This window comes from Eulemur rufifrons, chromosome 8 (genome assembly GCF_041146395.1).
Source record: "Eulemur rufifrons isolate Redbay chromosome 8, OSU_ERuf_1, whole genome shotgun sequence".
Lineage (NCBI taxonomy): Eukaryota > Metazoa > Chordata > Mammalia > Primates > Lemuridae > Eulemur > Eulemur rufifrons.
The window spans coordinates 76333299-76339119 of NC_090990.1; the positions used below are offsets into that span (position 1 = coordinate 76333299).

The 5821-nt window shown below is 36.2% G+C and overlaps 1 pseudogene; it reads left to right on the top strand.

The window, feature by feature from the left end:
• The first annotated feature begins 3733 nt into the window (after positions 1-3733).
• LOC138389712 (L-lactate dehydrogenase B chain pseudogene) lies at positions 3734-4737 on the top strand (annotated as a pseudogene).
• The last annotated feature ends 1084 nt before the right edge of the window (positions 4738-5821 follow it).

Consider the following 5821-nt stretch of genomic DNA (forward strand, 5'->3'; position numbering starts at 1 on the left):
TCAGTAGGCAGGGTGATAAACTTCCTGAGATTCCATTTATTTTGTTCATCATCCAAGGATAAGGGTGGTACTGTCAAGAGGATAGTCTCTTGGATCCATGAAACTTATTCATAACTCTCATAAAAGCTACTCCCAGAACATAATATCAGGTTAGTTCTGGATCTTTTATTTATATAAATTCAGGCCATGGCTTTAGATTTAAATTTCAGAGACCAAATCTGAAGGGAGAGTTCAAATAGCTTGTCTACTTTCTCCTCCCTGAGTGGAAAAATCTCACCTAGGTGATAATCCCTCATCAAACTAGGACTCATTCTCTTATATTCCTGCCTGGCTCCTCATAGTATGGCTTACCATTGCTATGTCTTCCTTTAGAGGTCTATATTCCATTTATTTATCCAGCATGTTCCACCAGAGTTCAGGTAACATGTCCATGTTCACCCGAAGCTGTCATATGGATACCTGCCTCCTAATTCTTCCAGTGTTTTCTACTGCTCTTCCTGGTCTTCTCCTCTCCAATTTGTCCAGAATTTTTATAAATACTTAGAATAGCAGTCCTAATCCTTAAGGTAGTAGGATCCCAATCGCTTGTATTATGAATTTTCTACCTGCAGCTTTAAGGGGTTGCCTCTCAATTGTTTTTTGGATCCTCATCCTTGGCAGGGTCTATAAACAGTCTTATCTGCTCTGTCACATCTCCTCTCTCATTCTACCCAAAATTTCTTTGGATCTCTGCCACAGTTTCTGTTCTAATAACAATTAAATGTCTTCTCCTTTTCTAATCCTATTGCTAAGGATAGTTAGATTTGAGTATATATTATTTTCCCATTTACCTTTTCTGGCCTTAGTATCTTATTTTCCCTTCAACCTGTCCAGCCTGACTTCTGCAATCCCAACATTTCTTTCTAGGAAATTAATTTCTTCCTGTGGATAATTGTTTTTCAGGAAATGTAACTAATAACAAGGCAGGATAATTCCTTTTTGGTGAGACTCTCCTATACATTGCAAATGGTTTAGTATCCCTGGCTCCTGCTCACTAAATGCCAAGAGCACTCTCCAATTTTACTATGGAAATTGAGAACCCACTGCTATGATTGGGTCATGGCTTTCTGGTGAGTGGGTCCAATTGACCAATGGCCTGCTGATTTTGTCTGCTCTCAGCCCTTGGAGTGCCCCAGGAGAAGTTATGGAACACTGAGAAAGTGTTACAAGCTCCAGGCTTGCCTCTGGAAAGGAAGAAGCAGAAAAGCTAGGAAAAAAATGTTTCCACAGCAATGCCAAGGAAACATGTCTGATCTGAAATTGGAGACCACTGAGAAACAAAGCAGGAAGCCTGGATCATCTGGAAAATAGGAAGATGTAAGTGGATCACTTGCTTCCACAGTATAGCTAAGAACCAAAGCCTATTTGGAATTGTCTGGGGAAAAAATGGAGGGGGAGGGGGACAAATGGAGATTAGTTTCTGTGAAGGGGAGCAGAGTTGGAGCAGGAACTGAAGTGGGATACAGGGTAAGAAAGCATTTTTATACAATAGAGATCAGAGAGTATGTTTGTATGTATGATACCAGTAGCTGCCTCAGAAAATGGTGGCTTCCACTTCCTCTCCATAACATAGAATCCTTGAGAAAAGTAAGAAAAATCATTTGCCCTAAAGGAATATATGTATGTGTCTTTCTATATACATACACCTACACATATATATTCAAGTGTAATGGTGTAAAAAAATAATCTTCACATCTATAGTATGTCGCTTTCATATCCCCAGATTCAATGAAAATAGAAGTTCTGATGAAAATAAAGTGTTCTGAAAAGGAAAAAGCAGGTCATTTTAAGAACAATTAAGCTCAAAAAAGTTTGAGTATTGTCTTCTTGGTGGGCTCAGTTGTAGAATTAAATCCAGAAAAAGCACAATTTGTAAAATATTCTTAGAGATGATGAGTTTTTGAGATGCTTTATTTTAGTGCTTTCATTTTCTATAATGGAATGAGATAATAAATCCCTATTTGTGTCTGAGTAGTCCAAAATAGCTTGTAAGAATAGAAAAATCTGACAGTTGCTGAGAAAAAAAGGAAAAAAAAACATGAAAATAGCTGAATCTGTCCAATCTTGTATTTATCCATTCAGGCTATAAGTGGTGTTATTGTTGAAAAGAAGTTAAGAAATTTTCTTTAGAGAAAAAACTTTTTTTGTGGAGAAAAACGGCATTTATTGCTCACTAAATACAAATGTGCACAATTAATTTGATTCCTTTCTGTTGATAACTAGTAAAAATATAATTGTGGATTATCATTCATTCATTCATGCATTCTGAAAATACTAACAAGTCCCAGCATGGGCTAGACCCAGGTTGCAGCACTGACAGAAATGGACTCCAGCAGGAATAAAATGTATTCTTTTCCTCAAAGAACCTTATAATTTTCATAAATGAAAATCAAGATGAAGGACACAAACAGGCAATTCATAAATGAAGAATAACTAATTGTCTAGAAACATATAAAATAGTCATCTTCACTAGTAATCACTAAATGTAACTTTAAAATTATGATAAGATACTGTTTTTCATCAACGAACTCAGAAGAAATTTTCTAACAATAATACACAGATTGGTATATAAAAATAGGTCCACTTATTAATTATTAGTTGGAACATAAATTGGAAAAGTCTTTCTGGTATATAATCTGGCAAAATGTATTAAATTAAAAGTTTTCATATTCTGTGGTACAAGTCTACTTTCAGGAATTTCAACTAAAAAACTAGATTACTGAAGTCCTCATAAATGGAGCAATGAAAATTTTTATTCTGGTGAGTGGGTCCAAATATGCCTAACCAGTAGCCTGGTTTGCTGATTTTGCCTGCTCCCAGCCCTGGAGTGCCCCAGGAGAGGTTGTGGAGCATTGGGAAAGTGTCACAAGTTCCAGGCTTGCCTCTGGAAAGGAAGAAACAGGAAAGCTAGTAAAAGAATGTTTCCACAGCAATGTCAAGGAAACATGTCTGACCTGACATAAGAGACCTCTTAGAAACCAAGCAGAAGCCTAGACCATCTGAAAAATAGGAAGATGTCAGTGCAATAAATAGAGTTAGAGATATAATTAAAGTGTAGAGGTTTTTTCTTGATATTTTCTTTTTGTATGTGTGATCTAAGTTGTCATCTTTTTAGAATATCTTGTTATATGTATAAGATGGTTTTTGTAAGCCTCATGATAACCACAATGCAAAAACCTGTAATAAATACACTAAAAATAAAAAACAACAAACTAAAACATACTAGCACAGAAAATCATTTAACCACAAAGGAAGACCGTAAGAAAGGAAGAGAGGATTTACCAAACAATGAGAAAACAAGCAACAAAATGGCAATAGTAAGTCTTTACTTAAGAATAACAACACTGAATGTAAATAGTCTCTGTTCTCTAATTAAAAGGCTGAAGAGATAAAGAAACAAGACCCAATTACATGCTGCCTACAAGAAATTCACTTCATCTACAAAGACACACATAGACTGAAAGTGAAGAAAAAGAAAAAGATATCATGTGCAAGTAGAAACCAATAAAAGAGTAAGAATAGCTATATTTATAAGATAAAACATATTACAAATATGGTATACATACAAAATGTGCTATATGTGTATATATATATATACACACACACAAATATATACAAATGTGGTATATACACAAAATGGGATTGTCTTCTCACTATTACAGCAGGCTCCAGAGCCTTCTCTCTCCTGTGCATAATGGCAACTCTAAGGAAAAACTCATTGCACCAGTTGCAGAAGAAGAGGCAGCAGTCCCAAACAATAAGATCACTGGAGTGGGTGTTGGACAAGTTGGTATGGCGTGTGCTATCAGCATGCTGGGAAAGTCTCTGGCTGATAAACTTGCTCTTGTGGATGTTTTGGAAGATAAGCTTACAGGAGAGATGATGGATCTGCAGCATGGGAGCTTATTTCTTCAGACATCTAAAATTGTGGCAGATAAAGATTACTCTGTGACCGCCAATTCTAAGATTATGGTGGTAACTGCAGGCGTCCGTCAGCAAGAGGGGGAGAGTTGTCTCAATATGGTGCAGAGAAATGTTAATGTCTTCAAGTTCATTATTCCCCAGATCATCAAGTACAGTCCTGATTGCATCATAACTGTGGTTTCCAATCCAGTGGACATTCTTACATATGTTACCTGGAAACTAAGCGGATTACCCAAGCACTATGTGATTGGAAGTGGGTGTAATCTGGATTCTGTTAGATTTCGCTATCTCGTGGCTGAAAAACTTGGCATTCATTCCAGCAGCTGCCATGGATGGATTTTGAGAGAACATGAAGACTCAAGTGTGGCTGTGTGGAGTGGAGTGAGTGTGGCAGGTGTTTCTCTCCAGGAATTGAATCCAGAAATGGGAATAGACAATGATAGTGAAAATTGGAAAGGAGTCCATGAGATGGTGTTTGAGAGTGCCTATGAAGTTATCAAGCTAAAAGGATATACCAATTGGGCTATTGGATTAAGTGTAGCTGATCTTATTGAATCCATGCTGAAAAATCTATCCAGGATTCATCCAGTATCAACAGTGGTGAAGGGGATGTATGGCATTGAGAATGAAGTCTTCCTGAGCCTGCCATGTATCCTCAATGCTTGGGGATTAACCAGTGTTATCAACCAGAAGCTAAATGATGATGAGGTTGCTCATCTCAAGAAAAGTGCAGATACCCTGTGGGACATCCAGAAGGACCTAAAAGACCTGTGACAACTGAACTCTAGGCTGTAGAAATTCAAAAACTACAATGTGATTAACCCTGAGCCTTTAGTTTTTGTCCATGTACGTGGATCATAGTTTGCTTTTATCTTCCTAAATAAGTGAATTTGGGCTCAAAGAATCAAAGCCTATGCTTGATTTAATGCTAGCAATATGATCCCTTGAACAAATAAAATTAACTATCATAGTGTGCTTCTAAAAACAAAAACAAAAACAAAAAACAAAATGGAATGCTTTTCATCCATAAAAAGGAATGAATTCATTTCTTTTGAAGCAACATGGATGAAACTGGAGGCCATTATCTTAAGTGAAATAAGTCAGACACAGAAAGATAAATACCACATATTCTGACTTTTGGTAGGAGCTAAATAATGGGTACACATGGACATATAGTGTGGAATGATGGACAATGGTGACTTGGAAGGGAGGGGGTAGAAAAGATTGTGAGAAATTATGTAATTGGTACAATGTACATTATTTGGATGATAGATACCCTAAAAGCCCTGACTTCACCACTATGAAAGCTATGCAAGTAACAAAATAACACTTGTACCCCATAAATTTATATAAATTTTTTTAAAAATTTTAAATTTTAAAAAGCCTCCCATCAAAAAATCCCAGAACCTGATTACTTCACTGTTGAATTCTACCAAACATTTAAAGATGAATTAATACGAATTCTACTCAAACCCTTCAAAAAAAATTAAAGAGGAGAAAATACTTCTGAACTCATTCTACAAGGCCAGCATTACCCTGATCCCAAAAATAGAGAAGGGCACAACAAAAAAGGAAAAAAGGAAAACCAATATCACTGATCAACATATATGTAAAACTCAACAAAATATTAGCAAACTGAATCAATAACATATTGAAAAGATCATTCACCATGATCAAGAGGAATTCATCCCAGGGATGGTTCAACCTACACAAATCAATAAATATGATACATCACAATAAGAGGACCAAGAACAAAAACTACATATTCATTTCAATAGATGCTTAAAAAGCATTCAACATATTCAACATTCCTCTATGATAAAAACCCTCAACAAACTGGATACAAAAGGAACATACC